The sequence below is a fragment of the Dasypus novemcinctus genome, chromosome X, assembly GCF_030445035.2.
Source record: "Dasypus novemcinctus isolate mDasNov1 chromosome X, mDasNov1.1.hap2, whole genome shotgun sequence".
NCBI classification, from domain to species: domain Eukaryota; kingdom Metazoa; phylum Chordata; class Mammalia; order Cingulata; family Dasypodidae; genus Dasypus; species Dasypus novemcinctus.
Window position 1 is genome coordinate 79,068,723 of NC_080704.1, and position 17,769 is coordinate 79,086,491.

General features: G+C 39.4%; 1 protein-coding gene across 1 annotated transcript in view; it reads left to right on the forward strand.

Annotated features, from left to right (window-relative positions):
• TAF1 (TATA-box binding protein associated factor 1) overlaps positions 1 to 17,769 on the forward strand; it is a 118,235-nt gene that overhangs the window by 51,371 nt on the left and 49,095 nt on the right.

Consider the following 17,769-nt stretch of genomic DNA (forward strand, 5'->3'; position numbering starts at 1 on the left):
ACTTTTTGATGACTCACCAAACTGTTTTCCACAGCAGCTGCACCATTTTACATTCTCACCAACAATGTATGAGGGTTCCTGTTACTCCATATCCTTGTCAGCAATTATTATTTTGTGTTTTTAAAATAATACCCATTCTAATGGGTGTGAAATAGAATCTCATTGTGGGTATGTTCCCCCCCCCCCCAGGGTCTTTTTTTAGAGAAGTTGTGGGTTTACAGAAAAATCATGCATGAAATACAGGACTACCGTATAGCACCCTATTATTAACACCTTCATTGGCATGATAAATTTGTTAGAATTGAAGAAAACATTTTTATGATTGTACTCATTTTGGTTTCGATTGACATTTCCCTAATAGCTAATGATGTTGAGGATCTTTTCATATGCTAATTGGCCATTTGTATATCTTCTTTGGAGAAATATCTTTTCAAGTCCTTTGTCCATTTTTTTCATTTAAAAAAGCTTATATTGAAATATTCATACATAAACATACATTAAACAATAAGTGCATAGTAAAAGTTGTGAACTTAAAAGCATGCATAATATGCAAGGTTCCCATACATCACCCCACCACTACCAGGTAGCATTGTTGTGAAACATTTATAACAAATTGTGAAAGAGCATTTCCAAAATATTGCTACTAACTATAGTCCATATTTTACATTTGGTATATTTTCCCCCGAAACCACCTTATGTATTTTGTTGCTGTTCATAAACGATACAGTTTATCTAAAGTGTACAATCAATTGGTATAATAAGAGAGTTGTACATTCATCACTTCAATCAATATTAGAGCATTTTCATTACTCCAAAATAAGAAAATAACAAAAAAACCCCACTGTCTTACCCAGATATTAGCACTTCTAATTATAAATCCTATGATGTACTTTCACCACTTCTATTCATTTCTAAACATTTACAAACAATTTTTTACCAATTCTGTACAGATTAAACCTCAGCTGTCCATTCTCTAACTATATTCTTTTCTCTGGTAATTTATATTTCAGTTATTAACTCCGTGAATTTGCTTAAATACTTAGTTCATAATAGCGAAATCATACGCTATTTGTCCTTTTGTGCCTGGCTTGCTGCACTCAACATAATATACTCCAGGTTCATCCCTGTTGTCATATACTTCATGACTTCATTTCTTCTTACAGCTGACTGATAGTCCATCATGTGTATATACCAGTTTATTTATCCATTCATCAGTTGATGGACACTTGGGTTGTTTCCATCTTTTGGCCATTCTGAATAATGTGCTATGAACATCTGTGTGCATATGTCTGTTTGTGTACCTGTTCTCAGATCTTTGGCTATATGCCTAGTAGTGGTATTGCTGGGTCACATGGCAGATCTTTATCTAACTTCCTTAGGAACTGCCAAACAGACTTACACAGTGGCTATATCATTGTACATTCTCATCAACTGTGAATAAATGTTCCTATCTCTGCACATCCTCTTTAACACTTACAGTTTTCTGTTTGTTTTTAAATAATGGCCATTCCTAGTAGGTGTGAAATGATATCTCATTGTAGCTTTGATTTACATTTCCTAATGTTGAACATTTTTTCATGTGTTTTTTCACCATTTATATTTCTTCTCTAGAAAAATGTCTATTCAGGTCTTTTGCCCATTTTTTAATCGTCATTTGTCCTTTTATTTTTAAGTTGTATGATCTCTTTCTAATATCATGGATATTAGACCCTTGTTGATGTGTGATTTCCAGATATCTTCTATTGCTGAGTAGGCTGCATTTTTCCCCTCTTCACAAAGGCCCTCGAGGTACAGAAGTGTTTAATTTTTGAGGTGGTTCCATTTATCAAAAAAATTTTTTGTTGCTCGTGCTTTGGGTGTAAGATATGAGACCCCTAACTACTACAAGGTCTTGTAGCTATTTCCCTACATCTATCTTCTAGGAGTTTTATGGTCTTGACTTTTATGTTTAGGTCTTTGGTTCAATTGAGTGAGTTCTTACATAGGGAATGAAATAGGGATCTTCTATGATTCTTTTGGTTATGAATATCCAGTTCTCCTAGCACCATTTGTTGAAGAGTCTATTCTGTCCCAGAAAAGTGGACTTGGTAGGCTTATCAAAAATTAGGGAGCAAGGAGGATGGGGTGGGTGGTGGCAGTGGCAGCCCAAGATTTGGCTGTATGCAGTATATGACAATATGTCAGCAGCAGGATGGCCTTTGTGGTGGAGCCACTGAAGCCCGAGCAGCCGCAGTTGCAGTGAAGGCTAGTGCCTGAGCAGTGTCAGTTGTAGCATCCCGGGAAATTTAAGATGGTGGGGGTGGCAGGAATAACAGTGCTGTAGGCTGTTATGCAGACGTCTGGGGCAGGACAGCATCATTGTACTGCATGTGAAGCTCACTGAGTTGGCACTGGCAATCAGGGCATGCAAGACCTACCAGAGCCACAAGAATTTAATTCCTGTTTGGTCTTCAGTTCTGTTCCAAGGGCTTATCAAAATTCCCAACAATGATCTCCGCGTCCCCCCCCCCCCCCCGAAGTACATAACTTTTCTGTTTGTCAAATGTGAGTAAAGACAGCCCTCACGGCAACTTTGACTACATCAACAAACATTCTCCAGTTTGGAGCCTTCCAGCTCAATTGCCTAGGATTTATACAAGATAAAATTACAGTTTGTGCAACAAATGGCTCTCATCAGATGATGCAAAAAGAATGACCCAGGCAGAGGAGGAATCCTACAACCATAGCACAAAAGTTACCAAACCTGGTGGACCATATGTAGGGAAATGAGTGCAAATTCAGAAAGTACCTTAAGCTGTTTCAGATGCAGTGCCTGAGAGGAAAAGGTCAGCTCCACAAATCCTGCAAATACAATTTGAAAGACACAAAGCAACAGCAGTGTTTCTCAGCAGCCATATAGGAACAGAGTAATTCACTTACTGGCACTGAAGGCCTGTAAGAAACCTGAGCTGCTTGCTCAATTGAAATCAAAAAGACAAGAAATCCCTTGGAGCAATTCTGCAACAGGTAACCAATCTGAATTGCAAGAACCTCATATACCTTAAAGGATTATGTTTTTAAGAGTTTCAAAGAGACTGGCCTGGATACAGTAATATAGATAGATGGTCATTAGAGTCAGTGCTCTCTAGAGAACTAAATCCATCTCAGAATACTGCTGGCACCAGCCATTCGTAATCTCTATGTTATAGTAGAGATGCTGCTGCTTCTCCTTAGAGACAGCTTTTGGATTCAGATTTCATTGATCCTTACTGAATAAAAAAGCTCGAATATCTCACCTGACAAAGAGAGTACCACCAACTTTAAATGGTCATTTGAATCCCACCAGTGAAAAGTCTGGTTCAGGTTTCTTGCTGCCCTGCCCTTGCAGCTACTGCTGTCCCCATCCTCCACTGCTGCCTTCATCCCACCTTCTCAAATCCTCCTCAGACTGTAAATTTTAACTCCCAATTTCCCTAGCACTCCAGAAGACCTAGGAGATTCGAGGCTTACTGGTTGACAGTTTTAGCCAAAATGCTAGCATCTACAAGGACCAGTGAGACAAATACCTCCAGGACTTCTCTGGAAACCTTAGCCCTTGGTTCAGTTCTGCTAAAGTGTCCAAAGCCTATGGAAGAAAACCATTCAGTATCTCTCAAAAAGTCCAAGAAGAAATCTAAAAAGCACAAGGAAAAGGACCAAATAAAAAAGCATGGCATTGAGACTGTCAAAGAAAAGAAGAACCTTAAAAGAAAGAGGTAATTGGCATGCTAAATAACTCTGATCTGAATTCCTGTGAAGGAGTTAAAGAGAGCTGCACTGCCTCCACAGAGCCTTCTTCAACAATTGAACACCCAGATTATTTGATAAAATATATTGGTTTTTTTTCTTATGAACAACTCCAGAATTACAAGGATGACTTCAGTGCTGAGTATGAGGAGTACAGTACAGGGCCTTACATGCGAGGATGGAGACTGGAGCTAGAAGATTTATCAAACTGGATGTGCAACTAAAGCACTTTTCTCTGGGCTCAAAAAAGTATCAGAATATTCATGAAGAAGCTTTACAAGAATAACAAGAAGATCACGCAGTTTAGTCCCAGTTACCATGAGGAAAAATATAGATGTGAATATCTTCATAACAAGCTGGCTCACATCAAAAGACTAATAGGTGAATTTGACCAACAGCAAGCAGAGTCATGGCACTAGAACTCTGCTGGGACCAGAAGATGTAAATAAACTTAAGCTTATTTATTTAAAATTTTCAAATGAGTTGCTCTAAGATTATAAAAAGATGAAACTTTACCTGTTGAAGTTTCAGTATTATTAAATTTGAGTGCCTTTTTTTCCCCAATGTACTTTGCTTCCTGCATTTTTGAAGCTGCTTTTTCTACTTTTGTCTCCCCTTAAGACTTGTGTTTGTCAATAAGAAATTTTTTTAAGATAGTTATTGGAGATCCAGTATCTATACTTGAAATAATTTTTCTTTCTTCTAAAGCTTGTGTTTGTCATAAAGAAATGATTTTCTTGGATATTGGGGACTCTGTGTCCACACTTGGAAATTGTGTGCATTTTTTTTAAAAAACCAGTAATGTGAAAGTGAAATGCTTTTGGATAAACATAAGCCTATTCTCTGACCTTTTCTTAATGTGAACTCTTTGCCTTAAATGGTAGAATATTTAGAAATTTGCACAAAATTTAAAAAAATTAAAATGTTGTTTCAGGGGTTACAAAATAGAAAAGTATATATGTACATATACAGATATGCATACATGTATATATATACAGGCTAACTTGATCTAGAACAGTAACTCTGCCCTGCAAGTTAACTCCCCATTGGTTGCCTTAAGGTGTTTGCTAGTTGTGTACATAGGGTGTTTAATCATAGCTACACTGCTTCTAACTTTTTTTAATATTTATTTTTTACTTATTCATCCCACCCACCAGCCTTATCTGCTCTCTTTGTCCATTTGTTGTATGTTCTTCTGTGCTTGCATTCTTGTCAGTGGCACCAGGAATCTGTGTCTCTTTTTTGTTGCGTCATCTTTCTGTATCAGTTCTCCGTATGTGCGGTGCCACTCCTGGGCAGGTTGCGCTTTTTTTGCGCAGGGCAGCTCTTCTTACGGGGCGCACTCCTTGTGCGTGGGGCTCGCCTATGCAGGGGACACCCCTGCATGCCATGGCACTCCTTGCATGCATCAACACTGTGTGTGGGTAAGCTTACCACATGAGTCAGGAGGCCCTGGATTTAAACCCTGGGCCTCCCATGTGGTAGGCGGACGCTCTATCAGTTGAGCCAATTCCCATTCCCTGCTTCCCACTTGATGCAAGCAGTGGGAAGCACCACACCGTGGCCTATAAATTGAAGCATGTGTTCAAACTGTATGCAGAGGTTAAGTGGATGTAAGCATGCATGAAGGGAAAAAAAGCTGCTACTCTTAGTAGGCTAACACTTGGGTTAAACAAGTGACAAGAGTTACTGTAGGTTTTATTTTCCCTATCAAAGTGTTGCTTCTATTGTGAAAGACAAAAGCATTTCCATTTCAACAGTTTGTCAGCTTTATTAATGTTGGGCAAAATTGATATGAAAATGAAGCATCTATAGTTTTGGGGCAAAATTATACAGTTAAACTTGTAGGTAAACTACTTATATACTGCTATAAAGTATTTTTTGAAGAAAGATATGCAAAGGAGCTATTACCTACATGAAATGTATATTTAAAGATTTTTTTCTTTTTCATCCTGGGTACCAGGAATATAAAAAAGAGCAGATATATTTAAACCATACCATACTGTGATTCATCAAACAGCACAAACTTATTTCATGGAGTGTGTCTGTTGAGTTTGATTTAAACTATTACTTATTTTATCATGTGGGAACATAAATTATGTGGTCAAAACAACATAAGGATTTTGAACTAATGTTAATTCAAATTGTGTTGTCTTATATATTGTCTTTCAAACTGCTGCCAATTGAAAAGGGAAGCATTATGTTTACAAATCTGTTTTGAAATGTTTGCCAGATTTTTAGTAGTATCTTTAATAATTGTGCTTGTCTCGAGTATCCAAAAAATAAATTAATAACTTTTATGTATCACTGTAAACCAGAAAATGTTGATAGCTAAAAAACCTGAGAGGGGAATGGATGTGGCTCAAGCAATTGGGCTCCCATCTACCATATGGGAGGTCCCGGGTTTGTTTGCCAGGGCCTCCTGGTGAAGGAGAGCTGGCACAACAGAAGAGGCAAAGAGGAGAGACAGTGAGAGACATAGCAAACCAGGGAGCAGAGATGGCCAAAGCGATTGGGTGCCTCTCTCCCACATTGAAGGTCCCAGGATTGGTTCCTATTGCCTCCTAAAGAGAAGACGAGAAGAGAAGACAAGCAGACACAGAGCTCACAAGTAAATGGACACAGAGAGCAGGCAGCAAGTGCAAACAAGGGGGGGGTGTGGAATAAAGAAAATAAATCTTGAAAAACAAAAACCTGAGACAGCATGTAGATTAAGGTTTCTCTTTGGAACATTAACTGGAAACGGAAAGATTAGATCATATAGTTCAAGTATACGAAGAATACAAGCTGAAAAAATACCTTTTGTACTAAAACTCTGTAACATTACTGAAGGTGAAATTTAATTTCTGTGTAGCATGGACTTCCTAGGGAATTCTGTTACTTTGAAATTAAGATCCGTCGTGCTCTTCCTTTTACCTCAGAATTGGTATAATCATTATTAAATGTTAATTGATTTCATAGTTGCAGTTGAAAAAGTAGAAAAGGAAATTAGGGATAAATTTGGTCCTTACATTGTTATGGTGGAGTCTTCTGAGGGGTTTGTGTGTAGATAATGACCTTAATTGATGTAATTTCTTGGACATCTTGGCTTTTTAATCAAAGATTGTTTGGTGCTATTTGCTTTGACCAGTGTTTCTCAAAAGCAGATTCTTGGACCACTTGTATCACCGGAATTAAAATCTCTGGATACAAGGCCCAGGTGTCTGCATTTTCACAAGTGTCCTCTAGGTGTCTTTTGCAAGCTAAAATGTGAGAACCATTGGCTTGGACATAGCTCTAAACCTTTTTTTTTTTTTTAAAGATTTATTTATGTATTTATTCCTGCACCCCCACCCCGCCCCAGTTGTCTGTTCTCTGTGTCTATTTGCTGCGTGGTTTTCTTTGTTCACTTCTGTTGTTGTCAGCGCATGGGAATCTGTATTTCTTTTTGTTGCGTCATCTTGTTGTGTCAGCTCTCCGTGTGTGCGGCGCCATTCCTGGGCAGGCTGCACTTTCTTTCTCGCTGGGCGGCTCTCCTTACGGGGCGCACTCCTTGCGCGTGGGGCTCCCCTAACGCGGGATACCCGTGTGGCACGGCACTCCTTGCGCGCATCAGTGCTGTGCGTGGGCCGGCTCCACATGGGTCAAGGAGGCCCGGGGTTTGAACTGCGACCTCCCATGTGGTAGACGGACGCCCTAACCACTGGGCCAAGTCCGCTTCCTCAGCTCTAAACCTTTAGGTCTCTCAATCTTGAACTGAAGTTCAACCCTTGACTTTTTGCTTTGTAAAAGCCTGTCCTTTTTAGCAGGTACAGATCATGTTTCCCCTCTGCATGATATGGGGCACCCCCTCCATTGTTTTCACTGCCAACTCTTCAGACTTGTTTACAAACAAGCCTTCCAGTTGGTTCATTTTTATCCCTTGAAACTCCTACCCATCTATATCAACACATCTTCTATTTTACAAGTTGGATAACAATAGAATGTGGAGATGCTTTGTGGAAATCCAGCATTGCCCAAACATATGCTTGACCATATACCTATAAAAACTTTAATTTAGAGGTTTGTTATATACATTGGGCAGATCCTTGCAAAATTGTCTCTCATTTGTAAATTTTTGAGATTTGTAAATTTCTGAATCTATTACCAGAAGCTTCTTCCCCCTCCCCTTTTAAAAGATATATTTACTTTATTTTTTTAAAAATATATATATGTATATATATATATTTTAAAGAAGCTTTAGATTACATAAATGTTACATCAAAAATATAGCCCAACTCCTCCCTCTCCCACACTTTAACACTTTATCAACATCTTTCATTAGTGTGGTACATTTGTTACAATTGATGAACACATTGAAGCATTGTACTAACCAAGGACTATAGTTTACATTATAGTTTACACTTTGCTCCACACAATTTTATAGGTTTTGACAAAATATATAATGACCTGTATTTGTCATTGCAATGATATTCAGGACAATTCCAATGTCCCCAAAATCCTCCCATATTACACCTATTCTTCCCTCTCCCTCCCACCTTTGGTGACCACTGCCTTTATATCACTGATGCAAAGTTCTTCAATTGTTAGAATAATATGTCTACTTTATTCCATAGTTGCTTCCCCCACGCCCCTTATGCTTGTTCAGTGCTCAACCTTGAGGATTTTTGGATGGCGATGCACACCCTGCCTCCCACTGAGAGTGGACTTAGAGCCCATGGGGCAGATGGATGGAACTGTATTGCCTGCGTTGCAGACACTCTTTTTACTTCCTGGGATGGACACTGTCCATCATTATCCTTTTGTTAGTTGTCCTGGGTGAGTCAGACAAAAACTGGTGAGTAGATGTTGCAACTCTGTTGAGTCTCAGGGCTCAACCAGCATATGAACAGACTGAAGATTTAAGTCTGGGACATATATTTAACAAGTATAATGTTTTTTTTTTTTTTTTTTACAGTTTGTTTTTTTGTTTGTTTGTTTTTTTATTTATTTATTTTTTTATTGACTTTGTAATAATATTACATTAAAAATATATATGTGAGGTCCCATTCAACCCCACCCCCCCACCCCCCCTCTCCCCCCCCCCCCAACAACACTCGTTCCCATCATCATGACACATCCATTGGATTTGGTTAAGTACATCTTTGGGCACCTCTGCACCTCATAGACAATGGTTCACATCATGGCCCATACTCTCCTCCATTCCATCCAGTGGGCCCTGTGAGGATTTATTTACTTTATATTAAAAAATTATTCCCCCTCCCCTGGATGGTTTTCTTGCCTGTCTGCTCATTGTTGGCTCACCTCCAGGAGGCACTGGGAACCAAACCTGGGTCCTCCCACATGGGAAGTGAGTTCCCAGTGGCCTGAGCCACATTTACTCCCCGTGGGATGTGGCATCTGCTGGCTTGTGGTGTCTACGTGTTGTGGTGGGTGCAGCATCTGCTCGACTTCTTTAGGAGGCACCAGGACCTGAATCTGGGACCTCCCATGTGGTAGGCAACTGCCCAACTGGTTGAGTTACATCTGCTTCCCTACATCCCTTTTTGAAGATGGGCATAAGCCTATTAAAATCTTTGTAATTATTATTCATCTCATACAGCAAGATTTTTAAGATTCTCTCAAATGTTTGCTGCAGGAATAGGTGGCCACTTAGGAGCAGTTACTCCACAGTATTTAGTTGTTGTTTTTTTAGAGAAACAGTTAAACAGTAGTGTCAGTATTAGAGAATGTGTTGTGTTGTTTTATCATCACATTTCATTTAATTTGAGGCACTCTTGAAGAATTTTACCAACATCCATAAATTTACTCCAGACTGAATGAGCAGCTAATTTTAAACAAATTAGATGATTAACTAGATGTGGTTTCATTTTTTAAGTGAATTTCATTTCATGTCTTTAGTTATGTATTTCTCTTGGAATAATTTAGATGGTTAGTACTTGTTCTCTCAAAAGTAATTGTTGGGGGAAACGGACTTTGGCCCAGTGGTTAGGGTGTCCGTCTACCACATGGGAGGTCCGCGGTTCAAGCCCCGGGCCTCCTTGACCCGTGTGGAGCTGGCCCATGCGCAGTGCTGATGCGCGCAAGGAGTGCCGTGCCACACAGGGGTGTCCCCCGCGTAGGGGAGCCCCACGCGCAAGGAGTACACCCATAAGGAGAGCCGCCCAGCGCAAAGGAGGGAGCAGCCTGCCGAGGAATGGCGCCGCCCACACTTCCCTGCTGTTGCCGCTGACGACAACAGAAGCGGACAAAGAAACAAGACGCAGCAAAAAGACACAGAAAACAGACCCCCGGGGGAGGGGAGGGGAATTAAATAAATAAAAGTAAATAAATCTTTAAAAAAAAAAAAAAGTAATTGTTGGGGAAGCGAATTTGGCCCAATGGATAGGGCATCTGCCTAACACATGGGAGGTCCAAGGTTTAAACACAGGGCCTCCTGACCTGTGTGATGAGCTGGCCCACATGCAGTGTTGATGCGCCCAAGGAGTGCCATGCCACGCAGGGGAGGCCCACGTGCAAGGAGTGCGCCCCATAAGGAGAGCCACCCAGCGCGAATAAAGTGCAGCCTGCCCAGGAATGGTGCCGCACACAGAGCTGATGCAGCAAGGTGACGCAACAACAGCAAAAAAAAAACGAGATGCCGATTCTGGGTGCTGCTGACAAGAATGTAAGTGGACACAGAAGCACACACAGTGAATGGACACAGAATGCAGACAACCTGGGGGGGGAGGGAAGAGAAATAAATAAAAAATAAATCTTTAAAAAAAAATAATGGTTGTAGTCAGTTTATATCATTGCCACATGCATTGATTATACAAATTCAGTACTTTTTTTTGTTGTTTTTAGATTTATTTATTTTTCTCCCCTCCCCCCATTGTCTGTTCTCTGTCCGTTCGCTCTGTGTTCTTCTGTGTCTGCTAGCATTATCAGGCAGGACTGGGAATCTGCGTCTCTTTTTTGTTGCATCATCTTGCTGTGTTAGCCCTCCATGTGTGCGGCGCCACTCCTGGGCGGGCTGCGCTTTTTACACTCAGGGTGGCTCTCCTTGCGGGGAGCGCACCTTGCACATGGGGCACCCCTATGTGGGGGTGCCCCTGCATGGCACAGCACTCCTTGTGTACAGCAGTACTGCACATGAGCCAGCTTACCGCATGGGTCAGGAGGCCCTGGGTATCAAACCCTGGACCCTCCATATGGTAGACGGACGCTCTGTCAGTTGAGCCACGTCCGCTTCCCACAAATTCAATATTTTCCTTCATCTCTGATTGATCTTGTAACCTTTGTAGGGGTTTTCTTTTCCATTAAAGTGTTTTACATTATTGTGTAAAACAAATGCCTGCTTGCATATTGGAAACAAGGTTTTGAAATGAGGTTTAGACACATGATCTATCAGTTCATACTCTTCTACTTGATTGCCTTACCCTTCCCATTAGTGCATTCTTTGCTTGTAGAACTTGACAGAAACTCTTCAGCGAGTTCATTGTCTTTGTGATAGTTTAAGTGGAGTCATGTATGCTTGGCATATGCTTGTACTACTTTTAAAGTTCTTATAGTTTGTTACATGCCTAAGTGTTACTAAATTCTTTTCTTACATGTTCTAGATGGGAATATTTTGGGGAAGGATATTAACTGACACTACTAAAGTAACACTGTAGAAGATGTTACCAATGTTCTTTGTAACCTGAAAAGTGAAGAAGTCTGTGAGGCTCATTTCTAAATATTTTTAAGTGTTAAAAGAAAAAAATATCTTTGCTGTTTTCTGTTGTTCTGCCCAAACGATATTAGGATTCTTGAAGGTAAAATGTCACAGGGGTTTATCAGTTGCTGCTGAGTTCAGCAGCCATGATGGCCCCTGTTGTTCTACACGAATTTCAGTTCAATAAAAATGTTAACTTTGCAATGAAAAAAAAACTCAGGGGAAGTGCCTGCTTCCCATATACAAGGGCCTAGGCTCAATTCCTGGTACCTCCTAAAAAAAAAAAATCAGCTAACCATAGAGGGTGAGGGTCTCTTTCTGAACTCTCGATTTGATTCCATTGATTAGTGTGTCTATCTTTATACCAGTAATATGCTATTTTGACTGCTGGAGCTTTATAATACACTTCAAGTTCGGAAGTGTGAGTCCTCAGACATCACTCTTGTTTTTTTAGGATGCTTTTGGCTAATTGAGACTCCTTTCCCTTTCAAATAAACTTGGTGATGGACTTTTCTATTTCTGTAAAGTAGTCTGTTGGAATTTTGATTGGGATTGCATTGAGTATAAATCAGTTTGAGTAGAATCTTCATTATGTTTAGTCTTCCAATCCATGAACACAGAATATCCTTCCATTTGTTTAGATTTTCTTTGATTTCTTTTAGCAGTGTTTTGTAGTTCTGTGTTTTTTTGCTTTTTTTTTTTTTTTGAGGTACCAGGGACCAGGGATTGAACCCCATATGTGGAAAGCCAGTGCTCAACCACTGAGCCATGTTAGCATCCCTGAGTGGGTTGTTTCGATTGTTTTGCTTGTTGTTTTTTTCAGGAGGCACCGGGAACTGAACCCAGGACCTCCTGTGTGGTAAGCAGGAGCTCAGCCACTTGAGCCACATCTGTTCCCAGTGTTTTGTAGTTTTTGAGTACAGATTCTTTACATTCTGGATTAAATTAATTCCTAGTTATTTGTGTCATTTTGTTGCTATTATAAATGGAATTTTTTCTTGATTTCCTCATCAGCTTGGTCATTACTAGTGTATGGAAACACTGCTGATTTTTGCATGTTGATCTTGTGTTCTGCCACTTTGCCAAACTCATTTATTAGCTCTAATATCTTTGTTGTATATACTTCAGAATCTTCTAAAACTAGAATCATGTCATTTGCGAATAGTGAATTTTACTTCCTCTTTTCCAGTTTGGATGCTTTCATTTCTTTTTCTTGCCTAATTGCTCTAGCTAGAACTTCTAGCAGTGGTGACAGTGGGCATCCTTGTCTTAAAGGGATCTTAGAGGGAAAGCTTTCATCCTCTCCGCATTGAGGATGATGTTGGCTGTGGGGTTTTCATACATGCCCTTCATTTTGTTGAAGAACTTTCCTTCTATACCTGTCTTTAAAATTATTTTTATCAAGAAAGGATGCTGGATTTTGTTAAATGCCTTTTCTGCATCAATTGCAATGATCATGTTTTTTTCCCTGTGATTTGTTAATGTGTATTATGTTAATTGATTTTCTTATGTTGAACCATGCTTGCATACCAGGAATAAAACCCACTTGATCATGTTGTATAATCCTTTTAATGTGCTGCTGGATTCAGTTTGCAAGTATTTCGTTGAGAATTTTTGCATCTGTTCATTAGATAGGTCTGTAATTTTCTAGGGTGATGTTGGCTTCATAAAATAAGTTGGGTAATTTTTCATCTTTTTCAAAGCTTTGAAAGAATTTAAACCAGATTGATATTAATTCTTCCTGAAATGTTTGGTAGAATTCACCTGTGAAAGTCCTGGAGTTTTCTTTTTTGGAAGATTTTTGATGACTAATTCAGTCTCTTTACTTGTGATTGGTTTGTTGAATTCCTGTATTTCTTGTAGAGTCAGTATAGGTATGTTGTGCATTTCTAGGAGTTTGTCCATTTCATCTAGGTTGTCTAATTTGTCAGCATACAGTTTCTCATAGTATCCTCTTAAAAATTTTTTTCTGTGGGGTCATAATGTTCCCCCCTTCATTGCTGATTTTATTTATTTCTATCTTCTCTTTTTCTTTGTTAGTCTAAGGGTTTTTTCAATTTCATTGATCTTAGAGAACCAGCTTTTTTGTTAATTTTCTTTATTTCTCAATTTCATTTATCTCTTTTCTACTCTTTGTTATTTCTTTCTTTCTGTTTGCTTTGGGATTAGTTTTCTGTTCTTTTTCTAGTTTCTCCAGGTGTTCAGTTAAGTCTTTGATTTTAGCACTTCTTGTTTAGTATAGGCAGTCAGGACTATAAATTTCCCTGTCAGCACTGCCTTTGCTGTATATCCTGTAAGTTTTGATAAGTTATGTTCTCATTTTCATTCATCTCAAGACATCTACTAGTTTCCCTTGCAGTTTCTTCTTCGACTCACTGATTGTTTAGGAGTGTGTTGCTTAGCCTCCATGTGTTTGCAAGTTTTCCTCTTTCCTACCTATTATTGATTTCCACCTTCATTCCATTATGATGAAAGAAGGTGCTTTGTATAATTTCAGTCTTCTTAAATTTATTGAGAGCTCTTTTGTGGCTCAACATGTTTGCCTCATGTATTTTGGTGTATCCGGGTTAGGTGTATAGATATATATGACTGTTATACCCCATCCTAGTGGATTGACCTTTTTATTAATATATAATGGCCTTCTGTATCATTTTTTGGCATTTAAAGTCTGTTTGTCCAACACCATTGTAGATACCCGTGCTCTCTTTTGGTTATTATTTGTATGGAGTAACTTTCTTCCAACCTTTCATTTTCAGAATTTGCATCCTTGGGTCTAAGGTGAGTCTCCTGCAGACAGTATGTGGGTGGCTTTTGTTTTCTTACCCATTCTGTCAGCTCATGCCTTTTGATTGGGTAGTTTAATCCATTAATATTGAATGTTATTACTGTAAAGGCGTTACTTCAATCATTTTATCTTTTGACTTTCATGTGTCATATCTTATTTTTGTCTGTCTTTTTACCCTTTTGGTTACCTTTTCTGATAATCTTTGCTTCTACACTCTCTTCCAAGCCTCTCTCTCTCCTTTTCTGGATGCAGAACTCACTTTAGTTTTTTCTGCAGAACTGGATTCTTGTTCATGAACTCTATGTTTCTGTTATCTGTTAATATTTTAAAGTTACCGTCATATCTGAAGCACATTTTTGCCAGATAAAGAATTCTTGGCTGGCAGTTTTTCTCTTTCAGTATTATATCATACCACTACCTACTCACCTCCATGGCTTCTGAAGAGAAATCTGCACTAAGTCTTACTAGGTGTTCCTTGTATGTGATGTTTAGCTTCTCCTTTACTGCTTTCAAAATTTCCTCTTTGACATTTGACATTTTTAATATTAGTTTCTTGGTGTAGTTTTATTTGGATTTATTCTGATTGGAGTGCACTATGCTTTTTGGACATGTATATTCATGTCTTTCATAAGAGTTCGGAAATTTTCTGTCATTATTTCCTCAAATACTCTTTCTGCCCCTTTTCCCTTCTCTCTGGAACTTCCATAACATGTATGTTGATGTGCTTCATGCTATCATTCAAGTCCCTGAGCCTCTGCTCAATTTTTTCCATTCTTTTCTCCTTTCTCTTTCCACACTCAGCTGTTCTGTCCTGTATGTTGCTGATTCTTTCTTCCATCATTTCAAATCTGCTGTTGTATGCCTCTATTGTATTTTTAATCTCACTTATTGTGTCTCTCATTCTCATAACATGTTATTTTTCTATCCAAGGTTTCAAAATTTTCTTTGTATTCGCCAAGTATCTTCTTAATGTCTTTTATTTCTTTAGCCATGTTGTCCTTCAACTCCATGATTTGATTTAGGGTATTTGTATGAGCCACATTGATAAGCTGTTTCAAGTCCTGTGTCTTGCCTGTAGCTTTGATTTATTCCTTTGTCTGAGTCATATCTTCCTTTTTCTTTATATGGCTTGTAATTTTTTGCTGATGTCTAGGCATCTCATTCAGATGCTGAGGTTACTTTGATTTTCAGTTTCTCTCTTACCCAGGGATTTATTGTTAGTAGCTGTGTGCTCCCACTGTTCTATGACTCTTGGGTCATTTTGTTGTAGATATTTAGGATTGCCCTGTTTAACTGCTCAAACCAGGGCTAATGACGTAGTAATGGAGTGCAGGCCAGTTTCTAAGGGCCTTGAAGGGGGGTGCAGTAAAGACTCTAGATTGCCTCTTTTATTTTTGTTTTCCTCTTCTTTGCATGAACTTTCCTGGTCTGCCAGCAGATGGTGTGCTTCAGCAGACCTCAGCTCAGACCCAAGACCCTAGGGGAGGAATGTATTCACTATAACCCCTGTGGTTATATAACCACAGTGAATGCATTCCTGTGGGCTTTGCAGAAACTATACCCTCAGGGTGGGCCAAGCCTTGCAGACAAACTTTCTCAGATGTTGCTCTCCTCCCTTGGCCAGCTCCACCCTCCCCTCCCTCTGTGTCCTCAGCAGCCAGCCCAGGACAATAGGGAGGGTGTTTGAGAAGGCAAATTATCTTTAGCTCCCGGCTGACTCTCAGAGCTAACACCTGGCCTGGAAGTGTGTGATTCCTTCAATGCATTAAACCAAGTTTGCTGACCAAAATCTGAATTTGTCATAAGCTGCATCTCTTCTTCTCCCCGTTTTTGGGGAAGAGGAGACCTATAACCCCCTCAATCCATAGCTGCCTGCTAGGGACTATTGGACCCAGTGCTGCTTGCTCTGAAGTTTGGGGGATGGGCACTAGCAGCTCCTGCTGCAGCTTTACTCACAAGATTTTTTCAGCCATCCAAGATTCCTTCCCTTTGCCTCTCTTTCTTCTGGGTGGTGTCTTGCCTTCCCATGTGTCCTAAGCCCTAGAACAGTTTTTGGACAGTTTCTGTCTGTCCTCTAGCTATTTTTCTGGAAGAGAAGTGAGTCCTCTGCCTCTGTAATCCTCCATTGTCCCGGAAATTCCTTTTAAGATTTATTTTTTATTTATTTGTCCCCGCCCCCTTGCCGCTTGCTTGCTGTCTGCTCTTTGTGTCTGTTTGCTCCGCATTTTTCTGTGTCTACTTGTCTCCCTTTGTTGTATCATCTTGCTGTTCCAGCTCTCTGCTCCGTGGTCATGGGCCATCAGCTCTCCGCTCCACAGGCATGGGCCATCAGCTTTCCACGGGTGCAGACCAGCTTGCCTTCACTAGGAGGTCCCGGGAAGTGAACCCAGGGCCTCCCATATGGTAGACAGGACCCCAGTTGGTTGAGCCACATCTGCTCCCCGTTCGCCCATTTTTTACTTGGGTAGTTTGTCTTTTTGTTGCTGAATTGTGGATTTCTTTATCTGTTCTAGATACTAAACTCAGATATACAGTTTACAAATAATTCCTCCCATTCTATTGGTTGTCTTTTCACTTTCTTGATAATGTCCTGAGATGTCCAAAAGGTTTAAATTTTGATAACATTCAGTTAATCTTTTTTTCTTTTGTTGCTTGTACTTTCAGTATAATGTCTAAGAATCTATTGCCTAATATAAGGTCCTGCATATATTTCCCTATGTTTTCCTCTAAGAGATTTATAATTTTAGCTCTTCTGTTTGGTAGGTAATCCATTTTGAGTTAATTTTTTTATATGGTGTGAGGGTAGGGGTCCACACTCGTTCTTTTGCATATGGATGTCTGTTTTCCCAGCACCATTTGTTGAAGAGAATGCACCCTCCGCATTGAGTGGACTTGGCTCCCTTGTCGGAAATGAATCGACCGTAGTTGTATGGGTTTATTTCTTGACTTTCAGTTCCAGTAGTCTTTGTTGGTCTGTATATCTATTCTTAGTCAGTTACTACACTACTTTTATTACTCTAGCTTTGTGGGTGGTGTTGGCATCTGGAAGAGTGAGACCCTGCAACTTTGTTCTTCTTTTTCAAGATGATTTTGGCTATTCAGGCCCCTTACAATATCATATGAATTTGATGATTGCCTTTTCCATTTCTGGAGGAAAAAAAGCTGCTGGAATTTTGACTGTGTTGAATCTCTAGATTACTTTAAGTAGTATTGACATCTTAACAGTTTTAAGTCTTCTAGTCCATGAGCACTGGACATCTTTTCATTTATTTAGATATTTAATTTCTTTCAGCAATGTTTTGTAGTTTAACAGCATATAAGTCTTTTACCTTCTTGGTTAAATTTATTCCTAGATAGTTTATTTTAGATGCTATTGTAAGTGAATTGATTCCTTGATTTCCTTTCTAGATTGTTGCTAGTGTATAGAAACTGAATTTTACATTTTGATCTTATACCCTGCAACTTTGCTAAATTTGTTTCTAGTAGTTTTCTTGTGGATTCTTTAGGATTTCTTATATATAGGATCAGGTCATCAGCAAATAGA